Genomic DNA, 24,307 nt, shown 5'->3' with positions numbered 1-24,307 from the left:
TATTAACCAATTACACTAGCCCCTCTCCTGACGTTCGGTCTGTGGAATCGATTGGTCAGTATTTGATGTGGTTTACGAAATATATCCAGCGGTAACGTTAGGTGAATCACCCTGTATACCTGATTTCTGGTATAGGTCTCTGTTTTTTGTCAGTTTTGGGGTGTATTTTTGTATAGAATGTATGCTATGTTTATACCATGTCTTTTGAAAATGTTGGTGATTTTATGGGTGAGTTTGTGTTTACATGCCATTCTGTATCATCTTGTGTTTTCTTTCATCTTTTTCTGATTATCCTGTGTAGTTGTTATGGGACTCCGTGTTTGTGCTTGGTTCTGTTGTGTTGTTATCTGTGGTTTGGAGCATTCTGCTTTTATTTTACTTTTAATTTTGTTGTTTAGCTTTGTTACTGTGATATTATTGTAACCATTATTTTGTGCAGTCTGCATTATTGTTTCCAGTTCTTTTTGGTAGCTTTCTTTGGTGAGTGGTGAAGTCTATGGAGCATGTGTCGAAGTGCTGCTTGCTTTTGTGCGTGTGGGTGGTTCGAGGATTAGGGAATGATAATATCTGTTGCTGTGGGTTTACAGTAAATTGCAAACATATGCTTATTGTTATATCCAGAAAGTTAATTTGGTTATTCTGTTCTCTTTCAATTGTGAATTTTACATTTTTATGTATCTTGTTGATGTCAGTATGTAGTTTTTCATTTTTTGTTGTTGTTCAAATAGGTAAACATACCAAAGAAGATGACACGTAATGGAGTCACATTATTTACGTTGTGAAAAACAGTGTACGACGAAATAGTTGTATCGAGTGACAAAAGAACAATAGCCCATCACAAAAAGAATGAGAAACATGTTGAACATTGTGTGGAAGGCGAGAACACAAAGATGTGATTATATGGCAGTGATAAAAGTGGTAGTGCGACCTCCAGACGAGATGTGAGGAAACGCAAGTCAGCAAATCGTAAGTAATTATTCCTTTTACAAAAAAATCGTGAAGTGAACTGTTTAATAATCTAAAACTAACAAAACTGTATCGTTATGGATCCCACTGATTATTCCTTAGAACAGGAGAAGGCGAAACGCGTATGGGATAAATAAAGTAACTAGCAGCAGGAAAAGGCAGTTTTATTTACAAAACAATTATTTAATTGCTTGCTGCGGAGGATGGTCACACAAAGAAAATTGTTGTTTTATAATTACATCACACGAAGAAAATATTTCTTCTGACATTTGTTATGCGACTTCAAACTTGAAATGTAAACGTTCTTGGAAGTCTTGGAATCCGTGGGACCGATATTTTGTCAGTACCGATGTCGAAATCAGGTAAAATCGTCGAGATCTTCGGTTTTCGAAGTGGACTAACTGCCGATATACATAATAAAGTTTATAGAAATCTTAGTTCACGAGTCCTACTCGCATCTGGCCACCTTATTTCGAAAGATTCCTTGCATTAAAATATTTATCCTTTTGGCTGTCGGCGATATGTGGAAAGTTTTCCCAGTTTTTCGAAGGGCCTCTCCTTGTCCACCTGAGACCTTCCTCCGCATCTGTCGATCTCGCAACGCAATCTGTTGCGGAGTATCGGCTCACTGCGAAGACCAGGTCGGCGAGAACAGCGTTCTCCTCATTTCACGAGCCTTGAAGTCGTTAGGCCTACAAAGGCTTCCTTAACGAAGACACTGAGGCGGAGCGTCGGCGGGCCGCATCTGGCAGAACACTCGGCCGGCTCTTCCGCCCATTGAATATGGGTCTCTTTCCCATCGCCTCCGCTTCGCACAATTAAGCCCGCGGAGCAGAAGAGCCACCGAAACGCAATTAGGGACCGCGATTGGGTGGCGGCGGCGTAATTGGAGGTTGGCGCTGGCCTGCCGCCCGCTCGTTACTCCTCCAATTAAACCCAACGATCAATTAAGAGGGATGGGGAGGGGTGAAGGGGAGGTGTAAAGCGGCGGGAGCCACAGGTCGGCCCGATCCGGCTCGCTACTGGTTTTTGTCGTCTCGCCAATATGAACGGCCCCTTTGACGTGGGGTGCCATAGCCTTCATTGCTGCTGATCCACCACCTGCTCGCGGATGTTTACTTCGGATTTAATGACTTACCGCTGCTAAATGGATTTGTGTTGTTGTAGTGAACAAGTAAATCAATACTTTTAAATAGATTCTACATATACATGATTTCTCCGCAGTTCCACTTAAGTGTTTGGCAGAGGGTTCATAGAACCACTTTCATAATATTTCTCGACCGTTCCGGTCTCGGACCGCGCGTGCGAAAAATGAGCAGATATGTCTTTCCGCGCGAGCTCTGATTTCTCTTATTTTATGACGATGGTCATAAATCGCTTATCATACCCTTTGACACTCTCTCCCCTATTTCGCGATAATACAATACAGGCTGCCCTTCTTTGAACTTTTTCGGTGTTCTTCATCCGTCCTACCTGGTGAGCATCCAGCACTGCGCAGCAATACTCTACAAGATCATTGCTACCGATCTGACTCCGTGCACTTGTCCCGTTCCGCCGAGGCGTGGACTTGGCCAGCCGCCTGACGGCTGGAATCCGCCACGTCTGGGATTAGGGGGAGGGTGCGCCATTCTTACCGATTCAGACACTCACCGATTTTGACATTAGGTTAAGTTAGGTTAGATGTAGAATAAGCTAGGATAGCAACACTAGTGTAGTACTGCAGCGATCAACAACTCCGGCCAGCCCGGTGCCAGGGGCATGTTCACCGGGATTAGCTCGGTGAACAGGGCCAACATCGTAGGTTTATACAACGCTGGCACACCTGTAACGCTGCAGGTAGAAGTAGATTAGCATAGGTAGAAATAGAATAACATAATCAAGATATAATAGTAGTGCCCATAGTGTGAGCAGAAGATCTAACCATAGAGTAAGCTGTAGTATTAACACTTGAATTGTATCAATTAGGACCCACTAATTGTTTAAAGTGGTGGGTTGTTATGTATCATATATATTGCAGAATAAAGATTTTTTTTTAAAAAAAGAAAAATACTCTACAAGAGGGTAGACGAGCGTAGATTAGTCGCTTTAGTAGATCTGTGGCATCCAAGAGTTTTGCTAATAAAACCCAGTCTTTGGTTCGCCTTTCCCCACATTTCCTGTGTGATGGTTCCAATTTAAACTGTTCGTAATTGTAAGCGTTGTCTATTTAGTAAAAACAACACTCTCTAAGTTTTAGTGATTTATCGTGCACCCGAAATTTCTCGAAAATTTTTTAGTGCTCATGTGGGGACTTCACATTTTTACTTTTCAGTATCTGGTGTCAGTTTTCATACCACGCAAGTGTCTAAATAATTTTGTAATTTACTTTGACGTTCTTATGACTTTACTAGAAGTTGAACGACATCGTCATCCGCAAAAAATGTGAGACGGTTGCTCGAATAGTCTCCTAAATTGTTAAACATTAGGGGATCCCACATATAACTTCGGTTTCATTAGATGACTTCCCGTCAGTTACGAGTAGCGGCCTTTCTGACAGGAAATCACGAATCCGTTAGAACAATTGAGGCGATATTCCGTACGGACACAGATTGACTAGAAGTTGCTTCTGAGGTGCGGTGTCAAAAGCCTTCTGGAAATTTAGAAATATGGAATCGACTTGATACCCTGTAGAGAGCATTTATTACATCGTGTGAGTAATGAGCCGGTCTTGTTTCACAAGCCAGATCTTTTCTGAATCCGTGTTTTTTTACACTGTGGTGGTCGTGTTGCGAAGGACTACAAAGGAAGAAACACCGATAACGCTTAGCACAGGATTATCCAAAAAAGGACACGATTTAATTAACTTTTATTTCATACAATATAAACTGGACATGAAGAACCTAAACGCCGTTGGAAAGAAAACGATCTAAAAGTCTCGATTACTATCACTAGAGCGTTGGTAACTGCATAAACGGCCACTTAATGTGGGAGTATATCTGAATCAATCCCTTCCTCAACGGTGGATAGGTCATTAAATGAAGAACTGGCACTCAGGTTCTAGCTGCCGATATCTTTTCTTGAGAGACTTTGAAGAAAGAACAGAAAGAAAAAGAAAAAGGCAGTTTACGTTCCACCTCTACCAAGAAATCTAGGCGACCTACGGAATAGTATCGCAGATGCGGTGAACTCTGTAACACAAGAGATGATTCTACGTGTGGGACGAGTTTGGCTTGTATACATGCTTGACGTGCATGGACAGGGGGAGGCATTTAACATTTATAACTTGTGTTTGTAAACTTTAAAACTACCAGTTTCCATCTGTAAATATTACTATCCAAAATGAACTGAATTTGGTACATCTCTCTGAATAACCATGTAATTTGCGCTGGATGAAACACTGTTCATTTTTCTAGGCGGATCACCTGGCGCGCTGCGAGTGTAGAATTTTGAGAAGGGTCACGATAGCGTTTCTTCGGCTTGTGATTCATATTCCGATCAGTTATGCAGTCGTTCAGCGTCAGGTGTGCTCACGAACAGATACTAATAGCCATCCTGTGTGTGTACTCTCCGTAGTTCTCCGATCTCATTAAAACTGCTAGTTCGTTTCTGTATCTGTGCAGTAACGTCGTGCACAGCCTCATAATATGTACTTATCGCAAGTATCAACATGAGTGATAAGCTGCTTGTGCTGAGCAAAGTTGTCGGTCCCTGCAGAGTTGATGCACTATTGTACGCGGAATGCTTTCGTACTAGACATTTTCTGCATCATCCAAAGTTTGGAGCAACTGAGAGAAGACTAACAAATACTCTAAAGTTGCACCTAGGTAGCGCTACTTCTGCTTGGAGTATCCAAAATTGTAGCGTGTACATTCAGCAAAGTGAGTTTTCTGTCCTTGTTACATTTTACTGAATAGGCTGTTCCGTTTATCTTGACGACCCAAATAACTTTGTATTCAGAAGCAAAATAAAAAATATATCTCGCAGATGTTAAGCGGTCAGAGGGACATTAACCAACCTGACTGTTTCTCTTGCAACTTCGTTCGATACAAAGATATGAGCAGCAGTACGTCTTTTTTAAATAGCACTCTATATTCTTTATGTGATAGTCCGCTTTCTCTGCTAAATACCTGTTAAAAAACGTATACGTTGTATCATTTACGTAAACATGACATTATTGGAAAAGGTCATACGAAACTGATTTTGACACATCTACTCTAGAGCACAGTACATGTAAGCGGGTAGTATAAATCGTCCACTTGCTGAAAATGAAAGTAATCAAATGGAAACACAAAGAAAATTCACATCAGTCGTTAATTCAACCGTCTTCATTTGAGGGTTTCTGTGAGTATAACGCCCACTAACGAAAAGAATGTTGTTGGTACCCACCTATGGAGAATGTAATTTAATTTCATACTTTCTACAATTCCTTCAATTTTAATCTGCAGTTTATAGCCAACAAACTATGGCCAAGGACAATATCTGCCCCTGGATATGTTTTGCAGTTAAAAATCTTGTTTCTAAATCTCTTTCTTACAACTACGTAATCTATGTGAAACCTTCCAGAGTCTGCTAGTTTCTTCCACGTACACATCCTTCTTTCATGGTTCTTAAACTATGTATTTAACACTGATTACATTAAGCACGGTGCAAAATTCTACTGGGTGGCTTCCCCTTTCATTCCTCTGTTCCAGCCCATGTTCTCCTATTCTTCCATCTGTTCCTTTTACTGCTTTTGAAGTCGAGTCCCCAATCACAATTAAATTTTCGTCTTTCTTAACTATCTAAATAATTTTTGTATCCCCTCATACATTCTCTCTGTCTCTTCGTCTGCGGAGTTACTCAGCATATGAACATGTATTACTCCAGCGCGTATCTTGCCTACGATAATGCTTTCATTATGCGGTTCATAATAGATACATGCATTCATATTATCTTAATCATTATTAGTCCAACTTCTACGTTACTCATATCTGATTTTGTATTTGTAACTTTTCACTCACCTTACCAGAAGTTCTGTTCTCCCCGCTACTGCACTCCAATAAGTCCCGCTATATCTATCTTCAACCTATCGATAACTCTTTTAAAATTATTCAAACTTCCTACAAAATTAAGGTATCTAACATTCCATACTCTGACCTATCAAACACTAATTTGTTTTTTTTTTTTCGATCTCAAAATCCTCCTGCATAGTCCCTGCGCTTAGGTTGGGATGGGGGACTAATTTTCCTTCGGAATATTTTACCCAAGAGGGTGTTATCTACATTAAGCCATACAGCAGTATGTAATCTGCAAATAACATGACTGTAGTTTTCCTTTGCTTTCAGCCTTTCGCGCTGCCGACATATCTAGGCCGTTTTGGCTAATAGCACAAGATCAGATCAGAAAGTCACACTTACTATTGTCCCTTCAAGTACTGAAAAGTCTGCTACCAGTAGAGGTTTCCCAGAAAAACTACGAAGTCACTACAAGTACCTCTTCGGGGAGAAGGTGGTTGAATGCGCTGGGGAACTTTGATAAGAAGAAGAAAAGCTGCTCAGTTCCCTTGCGTTTTTGCTAATGACGCGAAATGATTCTATTATCCCCAAATTTTCACGATTTGTTAATTTTATTAATATTAGGTGTGCCTGTACTATTAAGATGCACGTAGGTCGGCACTGGTGAGGGCGCGCGTTGGTTTTACTTGTACAGAGATTTAAAAATGCGGTTAAAATACCGCTGATCTGATAAACATGTTGTTTTAACCCGTTTAAAACTCTGTGACGACGTGTAGGAACTGTTTTTGTTTTTTTTCATCCTGGGTGTCACGCAACCTGCTATACCCTACAGCAGCATGTATTGCATAAGCGCCAGGGGCTGTCGTAATAGAATGAATCCGGAAACACCTAGAAGAAACCTAGGGTCATAGCCCACAGGTCTCCATAAAGCTAGTCGGTGCTGACACACCTCAGTTGATGCTACTCCGACCGGTCTCACGCAAGCAAACCGGATAGTTTAATCAGTGGAATGTGTCCTCGATCAAGGGTGTGGAATCTCTTCGATGTAAGACAAGTTGGTGGTAAGACAGAGGCAACATGTAAGTTTTGTAAAACTGAATATAGCGGCTTGACGTCACGATTAAAACAAATGTTGCCAAATACAATTACAGGCGTTGTGCACAATGCACAATGAAAAATGTGAGTTTTATATTCGTTTTTATTGTATTGAGACAAAACAGAATACATTAAAAAAGAAGAAAAAATGACAGAATAACGACGCGCACAGCGAAGGAATAATCCGAATGGCACTTAAATCGATAGGTGTTAGTACATGTACATATTGGAAAATGATTACAGTTTCCAAATTTCAATTTCCAAATTTTGTGCAACTGGCGCATTAGATAGTCAAAATCCCGACCTGGTTGGAGGACCCTGCCAATAATGTTCCTAACGTACACAATATGATAGAGATCCGGCGACCTTGCTGGCCAAGGTAGGGTTTGCAAGAACGAAGGCAACAGCAGAAACTCTCGCTATACTCAGGCAGGCCTCTCTCTTCGCACTTGAATACCTCTTCTTGAGGAAAGTAAGGACGCGTCTTTGGTCATTAGACATTTACTCCACTTTGGATGGATTGAAAGCATGCAGGGACGTTTAGGAATAACTGGGATAGAATGAAATTTTCACTCTACAGCGGGGTGTGCGCTGATATGAAACTTTCTGGCAGATTAAAACTGTGTGCCGGACCGAGACTCGAACTCGGGACCTTTGCCTTTCGCGGGCAAGTGCTCTACCAGCTGAGCTACCCAAGCACGACTCACGCCCCGTCCTCACAGCTTTACACAGAAGCTCTCCTGTGAACCTTGCAGAACTAGCACTCCTGAAAGAAAGGAGTAGAGCACTTGCCCGCGAAAGGCAAAGGTCCCGAGTTCGAGTCTCGGTCCGGCACACAGTTTTAATCTGCCAGGAAGTTTCAATAACTCGGATGGTTGTGCGTGATTAGGTAGACTGATGATTGCCTGTCAGAGACAGGCTGTAGGTTGAATGGATAATAGCAGTTGTTACATTGGTGCCATTTCTTACGTTATATACAAAAAATTACATATATATTTTGTATACTTTTACTTTTAATTTATCAGCATGAATTTTTCTTTTGTTAGAGCATGATTCTTTCTCTCAGGGATATTATGTTTTCTTATCACTTTTACTTACGTGCATAGGTAAATATGAGACGGGTTCTTGAAGGGCCGCTGTTATTCATGTACCAACTTTAGATTTTGATCGTGATGACTAAAATATAGTTGCCGTTAACTGAATTGAATGTAATTTTGTTAATTTCTATTTATTGATTGCAAAGCAAGGATCGAGAGAATTTCGATTGTTGCTGTGGAGAGGCCAAGATAAAACTTACTGAATTCATGGAATCTGTATAATTTAAAAAATGAACTTTAACGTAAATTAATTATCTGTTGCAATTTAAAAAGTTTCTTACAACGAAATCTCTCGCATTTACAGTTACTGTTAATACTGAAAAATAAATTAATACTTCGGTGCGTAATGGCCGACCACAGGCTGCATCGGAAGATGAGCTTCCCGCAGCGCAAATTACTGAAAAAATGCTTATTAAAAATAACTAGCGACTGCGAGCATTTGAGGTGATAACTACTACAAGGAAATTGATTTTGTGATAACAATAATTAGTTTATTTTAGAAGAATACAGAATAACTTACATAAAATATGTGTAGCCGCTCAAAGGCTGCCTTCCGTATCGCGAAACAAAACAGTGTGTGTAGCATAAAGTACGTCCTTTCTCCTCGGCCGTACAATCGCGTCTCTTCGATCCTTTTTTTATTTTCATGGACATTAGATGCTACTCTTAAATTATCGCTGCATATCAGTTGTTTCAAGAACATTAACTGTATCTTTTATACTAATTATATTCACAAAATACGTTAACTACGGTTTACAACCGATAAAAATGTCAATATTTATGTGACGTACCGTCACACAATGCGTCGGTTAGGGGCCTTTACTTGACTGGCCCTGTTAACGCCTAGAAGTGCCAATCAACGATTGACATGGCGAGTGGTTGATGATGATGATGATGATGATGATGATGATGATGATGGGCGTCTGGCGCGGTAAGGAGGAGAGTCTTGTAGGTCCTCCTGGCTTCTGGGTGCTTCTTCTTGTCCTCCTTCTCCTTCTTGGATGCGTCTGCTTATGCCACTTCGGGATCTGGCATGTCCTCCCAGCTGGCGGCTTCGGCGTCTTCAACGGTCCTCGCCCCTTGTTCTTTGCTCGCATTCTCGGCTTGTTCTATCGAGGCGGGCGTTGTAAGACCTGAGTGTGTCCAAATGGACGGACACTATCTGCTGCAGCTGCGTCAGGAGAGGAGGCAGGGAGCCTCCTCCGTGATGACCCGGGTTGCCTTGGTCTTCACCGCAACTGCTGTCTGTACGGAGGCGTCTTTCGTTTCCAACCCGTGGCTTCCTGTATTGCTACAGGCTCCACGGAGGCGGCAGTCTGCGTGTCGGCGTCCTTCTGTACTGGGCGGCGTGCACCAGCTGCCCAGCCTCTGCCAGATCGGCTTGGAGTGCCGCCCTCTCTTCCGCCATTGTAGCTTTGAGGGCAGCAATTTCTTCGTCAGGGGCAACCCTGGTGTACGCCTCGCTGACTGCGTCTGGTGGAATAGCCGCGTCATCAACCACCCCGGACTCGCCGGGGGCAGGGGGTGGCGAGGACGCAACGGCCGCGGTTATGTCCGCCTTCTTGTTGGTCTTGCGTCTCCGTCTTGTCTTCTCGCCTCGACTCCAGTTCTTGATATAACTGCAGCTTCGGTAATTCGCTGCATCAGCACCGCCACAGCTGGCGTAGCAGCGTGTGGCGTTCTTCTTCGTACAGTGGTGCGAATCGTGTGCTTGCGCATACTAAAGGCAGGCCACTGGATTCCGTCAGTACTTGGCAACGTAGCCAAGTTTTTGGCAGCGGAAGCACTGCACCTTGTGTTCCGTCGTCTTCTTCTTCGAGCGGTCTAAGGCGCTGCAATCATGGACTGTGCGGCTGGTCCCGGCGGAGGTTCGAGTCCTCCCTCGGACATGGGTGTGCGTGTTTGTCCTGAGGATAATTTAGGTTAAGAAGAGTGTAAGCCTAGGAACTGATGACCTTAGCAGTTAAGTCCCAAAGGATTTCACACACATTTGAACATTTGTCTTCTTCTTCTTGCGTCCCCCACTTTCTGATGTGCCGAGCACGAGGCCCAGCAACTGCAGCAGGGCGGCGGCTTTGCCTCCCTTTCCACGTCGTCCAGGCATGGTGGGGAGCGACAGCTTAGGTAGCAAGCGAGCGCTTAGCGTGCAGTGATCCGCTCACCTCCGCTGCTTGAGCAGGCATTGTGTTCCTGAAATACACTACTGGCCATCAAAATTGCTACACCAAGAAGAAATGTAGATGATAAACGGGTATTCATTGGACAAATATATTATACTAAAACTCAAATGTGATTACATTTTCACGCAATTTGGGTGCATAGATCCTGAGAAATCAGTACCCACAACAACCACCTCAGGCCGTAATAACGGCCTTGATACGCCTGGGCTTTGAGTCACAGAGCTTGGATGGCGTGTACAGGTACAACTGCCCAAGCAGCTTCAACACGATACCACAGTTCATCAAGAGTAGTGACTGGCGTATTGTGACGAGCCAGTTGCTCGGCCACCATTGACCAGACGTTTTCAGTTGGTGAGAGATCTGGAGAATGTGCTGGCCAGGGCAGCAGTCGAACATTTTCTGTATCCAGAAAGGCCCGTACAGGACCTGCAACATGCGGTCGTGGATTATCCTGCTGAAATGTAGAGTTTCGCAGGGATCGAATGAAGGGTAGAGCCAGGGGTCGGAACACATCTGAAATGTAACGTCCACTGCTCAAAGTGCCGTCAATGCGAACAAGAAGTGACCGAGACGTGTAACCAATGGCACCCCATACCATCACGCCGGGTGATACGCCAGTATGGCGATCACGAATACACGCTTCCAATGTGCGTTCACCGCGATGTCGCCAAACACGGATGCGACCATCATGATGCTGTAAACAGAACCTGGATTCATCCGAAAAACTGACGTTTTGCCATTCGTGCACCCAGGTTCGTCGTTGAGTACACCATCGCAGGCGCTCCTGTCTGTGATGCAGCGTCAAGGGTAACCGCAGCCATGGTCTCCGAGCTGATAGTCCATGCTGCTGCAAATGTCGTCGAACTGTTCGTGCAGATGTTTGTTGTCTTGCAAACGTCCCCATCTGTTGACTCAGGGATCGAGAAGTGGCTGCACGATCCGTTACAGCCATGCGGATAAGATGCCTGTCATCTCGACTGCTAGTGATACGAGGCCGTTGGGATCAAGCACGGCGTTCCGTATTACCCTCGTGAACCCACCCATTCCATATTGTGCTAATAGTCATCGGATCTCGACCAAAGTCGGAAACGTGATGGTACGCATTTCTCCTCATTACACGAGGCATCACAACAACGTTTCACCAGGCAACGCCTGTCAACTGCTGTTTGTGTATGAGAAATCGGTTGGAAACTTCCCTCATGTCAGCACGTTATAGGTGTCGCCACCGGCGCCAACCTTGTGTGAATGCTTTGAAAAGCTAATCATTTGCATATCACAGCATCTTCTTCCTGTCAGTTAAATTTCGCGTCTGTAACACGTCATTTTCGTGGTGTAGCAATTTTAATGGCCAGTAGTGTATGAGCCCTGGTTGGTTTGCCATGAAGTGGAATGAAACGGAGCGTATAATATCGACGTACCGCTGTGCTGTAAGGGTGCCGTGGATGACAACCAAAATGGTGCTGCTATGGAAAGAAATGGCATCTCAGACTATCACTGCTGACTGTCGGGCCGTATGGCGGACGATAGTCAGGTTGGTACCCCGCCGCTGAATAGAACGTCTCTGGAGACGCCTTCGGCCTGGAAAATCAGTAATTGCAGTTGGATTGTCTTCACTGAAGAGTCCCGCTTCGAAACGAGCTCCGATTACCAGCGGAGACGTATCTGGAGACGCTCCGGACAGAGGTGGAATACCACCTTGACTGACGCCCGCCATACGGCTCACCAACCAGGGTTGATGGTGTGGGTTGCCATTTCTTTTCATAGCAGGACTGCTTTAGTTGTCATCCGCGGCATCCTCACAGCATTACGTCGACGGTTTTCTACGTTCCGGTTTGTTGTCCTTCACGGCAACCCGTCCTGGGCTTACATTTCAGCAAGGTAATGACCACCTACATACGGTGAGACTTTCTACTGCTTGTTCAAATGGTTCGAATGGTTCTGAGCACTATGGGACTTAACATCTGAGGTCATCAGTCCCCTAGAACCGTAGCGGTCGCGCGGTTCCAGACTGAAGCGCCTAGAACCGCTCGGCCACACCGGTCGGCTACTGCTTGTCTTCGTGCATGTTAAATCCTACCTTGGCCAGCAAGGCCCGTGTATGACTCCCCAGTTTGGAATGGTAATGGGCGGAGCCTTCCAACCAGCTCGGGATTTTGACAGTCTATCACACGCCACTAGGACAGAATCTGTGACGGTATCCCTCAGTAGGATATACGACAAGTCTGTCAGTCAGTTCCCACGCGAATAACCTCTTGCAAAAGGGGCAGAAGTGGACCAACGTGTTATTGACTTGTTCAATTTGCGAAGATTTTTCTCTTGAATAAATCATCCAATCTTCTGAAACTTTAATCATTTGTCTGTCTGTACATGTACTTGATATCTACCGTTTTGCATCCCATTCGGATTATTCCTTCTTTTGCATCGTCTTTTTTCTTTTTTTTTTCTTTGAGTATATACAGGATGTGAATTTTAAGTTGACAAACAAGAATAATTCGAAAAATAAGTTTCACACAAAAAAAATGTAGAATCCAAAGTTGATTATTTTCGTGGGGGGACATCTGCTGGTGCTAAAATTAGCCCGCCACCACAGCCCCTGGGAGTGTGGCGGGAGGCAACTTTAAAATTTCAAATGGGAACCCCCATTTTTTATTCCAGAATCAGGTTCTACATAAAAAACTACGTACATTTTGAACTATTTTAATAAAAAATTTTGGAACAGCACTCAAAAAAATTTAAAAAAATTTTCTTTTTAAAATTCAGTCTTGATCGCACCACGTGTGCTACAAGAACATAGGTGACCGGTTTCGGTCATATCACCATCATCAGACCTGTAATTTAATTTAGAAAGTAATAGAAACCTTACTAGATTGACAATAAAATCTGACAAAATGCTTATAAGGATAAAATACAATAAGACTTGTTATACCCATGGCATCCTTCGAAGATGGTAGGTGGAGCACTCTTTTCAGCTGCTGTGACGTCAACTGGTGCCAGCAAGTGACGGGCATACGCTTAAATACGAAGATGCTCCGCCTACCTCTTCTCCCTCTACCTCACGTCAACCAATCAGTGTAAAACGGGTTCACATAATCGTCAAAATGTAAAAAAAAAGTATAATAATAACATAAAAATTGTTATGTATAAAATACCTCTTTACAACCATGGAACTACTTAAATATTGTATAAAATATCAATTAAAAGCCTTAAAATAACTGTACAGACGATATATGCTCAGTGTGCCCTCTATGGGCTAAGGTGGTACTACCACAATGGTTTCAAAGTCAACGATGTTGTGAAGGTCTTTGGCATTGCGTCATAATATCGATATATGAGTGGCGACTCGACTTATATTAACTTTATTTGCCACTGGTGATATATGTAATAATGGAATGATCAGCTGCAGAGTGTTATGATACTACGTACACTTTTTAAAATGTCATAAAACTGATTTATTAAAAATGGAGTCATATTTCGTAATATTTCTAGTTGAAAGTTTAAGATTGCAATATAAATATTTACTTACTGTTCTAAGGTACATTTCTGCCATGGATACAACTGGATCTTATGATTTTCTGAACAAAAGAATACATACGTGTTCATAGAATTTCGTCAAAGAGATCATAAAAATGTGGAAAATGGTTACGGATAAATAAAAAATACTTATTTACTTCCTAGGATGTTTGTTAGTTAGTTAGCTAGTCAGATGATTTGTTTGATAGTTAAAAGTTGTGTGGCCTCATGACCACGAAAGAAACAAAACTTATCCGAATCTGCGGAAAAATTTTAATATGTGGGCCAACACATGTAAAACTTTAATTCCTCTCTGTCAAACCCCACCCTATGGGGAGATAGAGAGAGTTTTAGTTTTAGCGAATCAAAATTTACGAAGTAAGTATTTTTTATCTATCCCTAACCATTTTCCACGCAAAAGTGAGAACATGGATTTTTTTGAATTACAGCGCCAACTACCAAGAATCAAAACAAAAGTTTAAGACAAAATGTACGTAGTTTTTTTGTGTAGAATCTGATTTTGCAATAAAAAAATGGGGGTTCCCATTTCAAATTTTAAAGTTGCCTCCCGTCCCAACCCCAGGGGGCTCGGATGGCAGGCTAATTTTAGCACCAGCAGATGTCCCCCTCGAAAATAATCAACTTTGGATTCTACACATTTTTTTCGTGTGAAGCTTATTTTTCAAGTTATTCTGGTTTGTCAACTTAAAATTTACACCCTGTATGTAGATGGCTTCATTAGTTTGAGATTACTTACTGCCTTTGTAAAGGGGAGAGTGTGAGAGGACTACAAGTGTTTGGCCATGCCAGGACAGAAGCGGTATTGGTACAATCCTGACCCATCTTGAGGCCAGAAGTATTACGGAGTCTTCGCAACTGAAGAGTTGTCAAGAGTCACCGTCACATCTTTACATTTAGTTAACATAGGTGCCTCTGCACAATATAAAATGAGTGTTCTGGTATTCCGTGGGAAATTCTGCGTTCAGTAACGAAGCCAGACGCGATAGTTGCGAAAGTGTGGCTCGGAAGTCTCACATTCACGAGTCGCGTCCACCATGACTGTTGAGAAGGCTGAGTGCAAACGGAGCATAATAGAGGACAGGAAATCTGTATACAGGTCTGCGACCGTGATTGGAATAATACAAAAATGTTCTGTCTAGACCGTACTTTACCTTCTCAATTGGATAAGGCGTTTCGTCTGACTGATGGCAAACGTCGCTAGACATACACAACTGGAAAAAGGCTTCTTCGAGAGATTTCCATGTCGATCTTTGCTTGGCGGCCTGGTTCTTGTCGTTGGATGTCGTCTCTCCACCTCGTCAGAGGATGTCCCACACTTCTCTTTGACTCCCTCGAAAGCCACCGGATCAGTGTTTTGGACCGTTTGAAGTTGTTTCTGGTCACGTGTCCTGTCCACTGCCACTTCAGTCTCCACTGTCGGCACGACAACATTAAAGACGCCCGTTCTCCTCCTTGTATCCTGCCTCTCAAACTACTCCAAACTACTCTCTCTCTCTCTCCGTTGCCCTTTGACAGACCCGGACCTGATTTGCATGCTGTGTCACTTCTCGAGCCCGTTTGTTGTTACTGGCAGGCTGCATGTGTCATAGACCTCCCTTTTTAAATGTATGCTGCCTTCATCAGATCAGAAACTCAAAGCATCAGTATATCGTATTACATCAAATAATGCATGATCGTACCGAGTGTAAGTGCATACTAATGACCGCACGAAACGCGTTATCCATTTGATGAAATAAAGTGCGACAACTTTTGTATAAACAAATGGAGCAGACTGAAGATACTGTCCGCAGGGCTTATCAAGGAAGGAAACCAATAAACACCGTCTACCTCGACCATCCTTAGGATCGAGATATTAAACTGCCCACAAACGGAATATGCACACTCACTAACAGTACGTTACTAACACTGCATCCCCTATGGGGAGAGAGGGCGAGTTTTAGTTTTAGCGAATCAAAATTTACGAAGTAAATAAGTATTTTTTATGACTTCTAGAAGTTACACGAACTACCAACATAATACATAGAAAACGAGTGCCAGCTTTTTTCAATCAAGATCCTTAGAAATCTATTAGAAGTATCGGCGAATTAGCATCTCCAGTGACTCCTTTGTGCGTCGTTTCTAGAAAACGCTTCAAATGCACACTTTATAGATGTTTTAATCCATATAGCCCATGTTGCCAACTTCACGAATGAGGTGAGATGGTGCTTGATTAAGACGGCAGCTATGAAGCAACATTTCAACTGCAAGTAAGGACTAACGGGCGTAATATTGGTGTATCGAGTTAAGAAACTCGCCTCGTCGTACTGCTATGCTAATAATTATCCTGAAAATTAAATTTATATTATTTTGCCTTTTTGCCACTTATTTACTAAACCAAATGAGATTGGGCTTGCTTCTCTTGATACACTGTGGCTGCAAGTTGACCCGGACAGCTTTACTTGCCAACAAACAGGTACATCGACATCTACATCATACTCTGCAAGCCACCTAATGTTGTGTGGCGGAGGGTACTTTTTGTACCACTAATGTAAGCCTCCAACATGTTCGCGAATAGCGTGAGAAGAATGATTGTCGTAAGGCACTGCATTGACTCTAATTTCTCGAATTTTTTCGTAATGGTCGTTACACGAAACGTATGTGGGGGGAAGTTGTCCGACTCTTCCCGGAAAATGAAATCTCGAAATTTCAATTGTAAATGTTTTTATGATGCACAAGGCTTCACTTTAATGTCTGCCAGTGGAGTTCGTTGAGCACCTCTGTAACGCTCTCGTGCCGACCAAGTGACCCCGTGACGAAACGTGTAGCTCTTCGTTGTATCTTCTCTATCTCCTCTATGAGTTCTATCTGCCAGGAATTTCAGATAGATGAATAATACTCAAGGATCGATCGAACAAGCGCCTTGTAAGCCACTTCCTTCGTGGATTGGCTACATTTCCTTAAGATTCTTCCTATGAATCTGAGTTTGGCATCCGCTTTTCCCACTGTTTGTTTTATGTGGTTATTCCCCTTAAGGCCGCCCTGGCTGGTTACTTCTAGATATTTTACGGTAGATTCTGTTTCCAGTGGTTTGTCATCGATAGTGTAGCTATACAGTAGCGTATTTCTTTTCCTGTGTATGCGCAATATGTTGCATTTATTTACGTCCAGGGTCAACTGCCAAAGCCTGCGCCATTTATCAATTCTCTGGAGGTCATTCTAGAAGTCGTTACTATCTTCTGGCGTTGCTACTTTTATAGACAACCGCACTATCTGCGAATAGACTAAGAGGACATCCGAAGCTTCCTACTAGATCACAGATCACTGTAAACAGTACCGGTCCTATCACACTTTCTTGGAGTACTCCCGAAATTATCTTTATATGTGTCGATTTTTTTCCGTTAAGAGATACGTGTTCAGTTCCGTCTGCAATGAAGTCTTGAATCCAGTCGCAAATCTGCTCCGATTCTCGATAAGCTCGTACTTTTTTTCACTAAACGGAGGTGAGGGACGGTGTCAAGTGCCTTCCAGAAGTCAAGGAACACGGCGTCAACCTGAGCACCGTTGTTTACAGCGTTGTGGATCTGATGGAGGAACACTGCGAGCTGAGTTTCACAGGAATCCATGTTTAATTTTATAGAGGAGTTTTTCCTTCTCCAAGAACGTCGTCATTCTTGAGCATTAAACATGTTCCATAATTCTACAAGATTTTGACGTCAACAATATTGGTCTATAATTGTGTGCATCTGTCGTACGGCCCTTCTTAAAAACGGGAATGCCCTGCGCTTTTTTTCAGCCGTTAGGTACCCTTCGTTGCCCAAGAGATCTGCTGTAAATTACTGCTAGAAGGGGAGCAAGTTCTTTCGCATATCTTTGTAGAATCTTGTAGGTATCTCTTCCGGTCCAGACGTCTTTCCACTAGTAAGCGATTGTAGTTGCTTTTCTGTTTCTGCCATTTTGACGATTGTACGACGACTGAAGGAGGGACCGTGTTACGATCTTCCGCGGTTAAACGAAGTCGGAAGAGCGAATTCAATATTTTAGCCTCCTCTGTGTTATCTTACGTTTCGTTGCCAGTATGGTCGATGATTGAACGAATAGATGATTTTGACCCACTTGCTGATTTTACGTACGATCAAAACCTCTTAGGGATTTCACTCAGATTGGTTGACAAAGTTTTGCTTTCAAACTCATTGAACGATTCTCTCATTGCTCTTCTTACGCTCATTTTCGCTTCGTTCAGCTTTTGTTTGTCAGCTAGGATTTTACTTCTCTTGCATCTGAGATGGAGTTCTCTTTGTTTACGTAGCAGCTTTCTTACACGACTGTTAAACCATGGTGGGTCTTTCCTGTCCCTTAACACCTTACTCGGGACATACTTTTGTAAGGCATATTGCACGATTCCTTTGAATTTTTCCATGTTTTCCACTTCTTCGTTCTGATAACCGAATATTTGATGCTGAATGCTCTGATACTCTGAAATTTGTATCCTGTCACTCTTGTTAAGCCAAAATATCTTCCTATATTTCTTAACGTTCTTTGTTAGACCCGTTGTCATAGATGTTATCACAGCCTTATGAATACTGATACCTTCCTATGATTCGATAAGTTCAGGTGTGTTTGGTGCCAGGAGATCTAAGAGGTTACCCCCATGAGTTGGTTCTCTAACCATCTGCTCAAAGGAAATTTCGGACAAGAACAATGTTACACGAATCCCTATCTCGGACACTTTTGATACCATGAAATTCCCTATCTATACCTGGCTAGTTGAAGTCACCCCCTATTACAACGGCATGATCATGAAAATTATTAACGATGTTGTGATAGTTCTGTCTGAAGCACTCTACCACTACAGCTCCTGACCCTGACGGTCTATGAAAACATCCGATCACCATTTTTGACCGTTCTTTGATACTTAACTTCACCCAGATTAATTCACAATCAGAATCCTTGATAACGTCGCTAGATTTTATGGAATGCGTTACTACAATAGACGCGTCGTCGCCATTGGCGACCAGCCTATCCCTACAACAAATATTCCAATCTGAACTTAGGATTTCGTTGTCATTAACGTCTGGTTTCAGGCAATGTTCTGTTACTAATACTATCTGTGCATTATAACCTTCAGTAAGCGATATTATTTCTGGGACCTTTTCTTGGATGCTCCTGCAGTTTACTAAAATCATATAAATCTTTTCAATCTCTGCTCTGCGACGACGAACGTTCTCGGAGGACATTGTGAATAGTTTATCATGCAAATCGTCTTTGACGCCAAGACTGGGTTTCTCTATCTTAAAAGAGCCCGACGTTCACGCCACACGTACTCCGCTACCCTAACAGGCACTTCCTGCGTATAGTGCATGCCTGACGTATTAAGGGGAACCCCACAATTCTGTACCCGATAGCGAAGATCGAGAAATTCGCATCCGATACCTTCGCAGAGTCGTCTGAGTATCTGGTTTAGACCTTCCACTCTGCTCCAACCCAGAGGACCCTGAGAAACCCTGGGTAAGATGCTAGAAATAGACAGCTTAGCCTGCACTAGCGTTCGATGCTAGTTGCCTTCATTAAATCAGCCACCGCCGAAAGGAGCCGTGGATGCCTTCAGAACCCAATGTCATTTAGGAGAACTATGTGCGGCATTAGTTTAATGGTGTTCTTTTCCAACCCTAAAACGGTCTCAAGTGAATGAATGGTATGACTTGTTTGTTGTGGCCTATAAGTTCCCTCCCTCTGAAGCCACGCGATTGTCATAGTGAAGACTCCTACATAGATGCCTCCAGCAATACCTTATCTCCCAACGAGCCTGAAGCACCTCTAATATTCATTACGCTTGTAGAAGTATTTGGAGAATTCTCTGTCGACTGGATATGTATCGTATGACTATCGATAAAAGCATTTCGACTTTGTACTGTAATACTGCTGTTGTCTGTTTGAGGAAATCTCTCCAAGAATTACCGCTACAGAAAACTGATGTTGAGCACTGAAGGCAATAAAATGAGATCATTTTCATGAAGGCACTAACAAGATAATATGGATGTATGTTGTTCCTACGAATTGACAATTTTATCATGTATTCGCTACAGGAATGAATAATCTCCGTTTGTCAAACAATGTTATCATTTTCCCTGTTAAGTAAACTGCAGCGTTGTTTGTAGGCGTGTAGATAAGATAGCAAAACAGTGATCTTAAACTCGCAATTCTCAAATTATTTTCAACTTCGCAGTTACCAGCTCGTTACACGTTCCTAGCATCTAGTAGCAGAAAGCTGCATACCCTCCGCGCAGCTTTACAGCTCTGGCGCCAGATGGCACCGTTTGCTACGTTCGACCCGGAACACTGCTGCAGATCCACGTCCAGTATTAAATCCTTACAGCCCATAAAAGAGGGATGTGCTCAACGTTACAAAGAAGTTCCATTGACACTGATCGTCCAACTGAAGTTAGTTTTATCTCAATTATTTGTGTTTACATTTTAAATCGAAGAGCGCAGACTCGAAAGCGTGTGTCTATAGATGAACTACCGTATCACAGCAAACTATCAGCCTGATAGTTCGCCGTGATACAGTAGTTCATCTATAGGCACACGCTTTCGAGTCTGCGTTCCTCGATTTAAGACGTGAACAGTACAAATAATTGAGATAAAACTGATATGACTGTTTAGCTCTCGATGTGTCGCGGATTTAGATCTTCGTCTTTCCTGACGACTGTCTATTACGTTACATTTAGCATAAAGCGATAATACTGTGTGCGAACAACTTCCTCTATGAGCTTCCGATTAGTTACTGACGAATTTAGTCTCGAAATAACACGTTTTACCTACAGCACTGGAACGTTTTCATTATTTGTTCCAGAATTCTCATTATTTTTGTCAAAGTGTCAAAATCCAGCCAGGACAGATGTGCATAATAACATCGCTGACGTCAATCTGTTATAGAGTTATGGAACGCTTTTTATACTCACATGTTAGGACGTTTCTGGGGAACGTTATTTCCTATACAAAGATCAATACGAATTACAGAAACAGAGATAGTTGGAAAATCAGCTATCACTGTTCATCCATGAGATCCTGAACGCCTTGGACATCAGGACTAAATTTGATACTGTGTTTCTTCTGATACAGCTCCACGCTCTCGTTCAGTGAAAAAGAAAACGTGAGCTAATAGAATATCTATCCCGATTTATGACTTCCTTGATAGAACTTAACCTGTGGATCATTTTTTTTTTAAAATTATTTGTTGTATGTCTTCCAGTCTTAGTCTTCCCTTACAGTTTTAACCCTCCACGACTTCCTCTAGTACCACGGAAGTTATTCCATTATGCTTTAACCCAGTATGTCCTATCATCCTGTTCCTTCTTCTCAGTGTATTCATAACGTTCTTTTCTTCTTCGATTTTGCAAGAACGTCTCCATTTCGTATTTTATAACTCCACCTAATTTTCAACATTATTGTGAAGCACCACGTCTAAGGTAGCAGCATTCCTTCATTTCGTCTATAGTACTTCGTTTCGCCTGTTTTGATATTAATCTTCTCTCCATTCTGATTTCTGCTACTCCTCTTTACTTTCATCTTTCTACAGTTTACTCTCTATCCATATTCTGTACTCATTAAACTGCTTATTCCTTCTTCACCTTTACTAAGGGTACCGACCGTTTCTTTTTCGATTTCTTTATATTTTCCCTGAAACCAATCTGCCGTGACTTCCCTGCACTTCCGATTTATTTCATTTCTAAGTGACTTATACTGCTGTATTCCTGTCTATCACTGAGCATTTTTGTACTTTCCTTTTTTGTCTATCCGTCGAAGTATTTCTTCTGTTACCTAAGGTTTCTTGGCGGTTACCTTGATTGTTCAACTTCTGTGATTCCCCGTTTTAGAGATATCCACTCCTCTCCAACTGAACTGCCTACTGCGGTATTCCTTATCATAGCATCAACATCCTTACGGAACTTAGAACGCGTCTCATTATTTATCAGTTCTTCAATATCCCACTTCTTTCCACAATGATTCTTCTAGACGATTTTGCTCAACTTCAGTCTACTCCTCATCATTACTCGATTGTGGTCCTCGTCTATATCTGCTCCTGGGCTAGTCTTACAATTCACTATCTGAGTTTGAAATCTCTGCCAGACCATGATGTAATCCAACTAGAGTCTTCCGTGTCTCTGGGCCTTTTGCAAGAATACCTCCTCTTCTTATGATTATTGAACAGCAAAAATGGTTCAAATGGCTCTGAGCACTATGTGACTTAACATCTGTGGTCATCAGTCCCCCAGAACTTAGAACTACTTAAACCTAACTAACCTAAGGACATCACACACATCCATGCCCGAGGCAGGATTCGAACCTGCGACCGTAGCAGTCGCGCGCTTCCGGACTGAACGCCTAGAACCGCTAGACCACCGCGGCCGGCTATTGAACAGCATATTCACTATTACTTCCTGAATTTTTTTGCAGAACTGAGTTGGTGTTTTTCCTCTCTGTTTCCTACTATGAACATCGTGTTGTTCCGTATTCTTTCTTCTGTTGAGTCCCTACTGTCACATTCCGATTTCCATGTTCTTCTCCCTTGGCATGCTGAATTACCCGTTCAAAATCCTGATGTACTTTCTCTGTCATTTAATCTCTCGTTTGCGACTTCGGCATCTGTACTTGAACCATAGCGCTCTTGTATGCTACAATGAGCTTACTAGCGGGCTATGCCTAAACTATTGTCATCGCTGATAACGGAACAAAATCAACAGGTGTAAATGTAATTTTAGGAGCAACCTCAAGGTTCAAATGGTTCAAATGGCTCTAAGCACTATGGGACTTAACATCTTAGGTCATCAGTCCCTTAGACGTAGAACTACTTAAACCTAACTAACGTAAGGACAGCACATACATCCATGCCCGAGGATTCGAACGTGCGATAGTAGCAGTAGGGCGGTTCCGGACTGAAGCGCACAGAACCGCTCGGCCAACCCCAAGGAAGTGTGATAGGACCGTTACTGCGTACAATATAAACTAATTATCTAGGCAGATAATGTCGGAGCCTCCTTGACACTGTTTTTAGATAATGCTGTTGTCTGTAAAAGTTAGCAACGCCGCAAGGCCACAGCAAAACGAAAACCTGGTGAAATGTTGCCGCTGCCAACGATAACAACACCGCATTTAGCAGGCAAAAAATAATTAAGTTCAGCTCGGGACACGTCAACTACAACAAAGGTAAACGTGAAAAAGGGACCTATGCGGCTTGTATACCGGTGTAGATGGTTTCAAAGTTATATTCTAAAGAAAAAATTCAAGTTTTGCCCTAGCATCCTTGTGTCACATACGACATGTCCTATTAATATACACTTGTGGCTCATTTCTGTTGGCAGACACTGGACACATATAGAGTAAATAGAAGTAAAGCACACCTGTAATATAAACAAACAACACATTCCTAACCTACATTAAATTTGTGTTGCACATATTTCAGATACAGCAAACGAAGTAGCCACTGAAGATCTCCCATGTTTTCAGGTTAAACAGAACAAAAATTACGTCCTTCGGAAGTAACGAATCTTTTCAATCCATTAGAATGTTGGGATGACTGGATCTTCAAAGCTAGTGCCAATTTGTTGTCTACTTCTAGCTACTCTTTAGTCTCTAACGTCCTCGGCATCCACTGGACATCCTTTAGGTGACATAACTTTGCCTATGTATAATCCTGTGTATTTGATTTGTGTGGAACACTAGACTTAAGGGCTGGAATTATTGTCTTGCATTAGTAACTACGACATTTTCAGAGTTGAAGAGCGATCCTCGAATGAGCGCTATGTGACGTGCTTGTTTTTTGCATTTGCGCTCTGTGCCTAAGCCATACAGCTGAAAGAATCGAATAACAAATCAGAGATCTATGGATAGCGTAGAAGCTGCTCGGATAGCCGAGCGTGTTAAAGCACCGCTTGCCGGATGGTGAGGTGCGCCAGATGTGCATAGAATGCGTCTAAGTCCGCCTCGGTAGTTGCGTGGTCAGCGCAACGGATTGCTAACCGAAGGGACCCGGGTTCGATTCCCGGCCGGCTCGGAGATATTCTCCGTTCGAGGGTTGGGTGTTGTGATGTCCCCACAATCTTGTCCTCACAATTGACATTCCGCTATCGAGATGGCTGTTTAGGTAAGTCTCGAAAGCCAACAAAATAAAAAAATAAAAAATAATTATCTGCCCGGTGGATTAACGATGAGAATCAGTTTACCGGGCTGATACTCAACTGCAGCCTCAGTCACACGGTTCTAAAATTACATCTACACGACTTCTCTGCAATACACCATTAAGTACCTGGCAGTGGGTTCATCGAACCACCTTCAAACTGCTTCTCTACCATTCTACTCTCGAACAGCGCGCGCGGAAAACGAACACTTAAATAATCCGTGCTGACTCTGATTTCTCTTATATTATTATGGTGATCATTTCTCCCTGTGTCAGTGGGCGCCAACAAAATACTGTATTTTCACGCTCCGA

This window comes from Schistocerca nitens, chromosome 2 (genome assembly GCF_023898315.1).
Source record: "Schistocerca nitens isolate TAMUIC-IGC-003100 chromosome 2, iqSchNite1.1, whole genome shotgun sequence".
NCBI classification, from domain to species: domain Eukaryota; kingdom Metazoa; phylum Arthropoda; class Insecta; order Orthoptera; family Acrididae; genus Schistocerca; species Schistocerca nitens.
Note: the sequence above shows the minus strand (reverse complement) of the source record.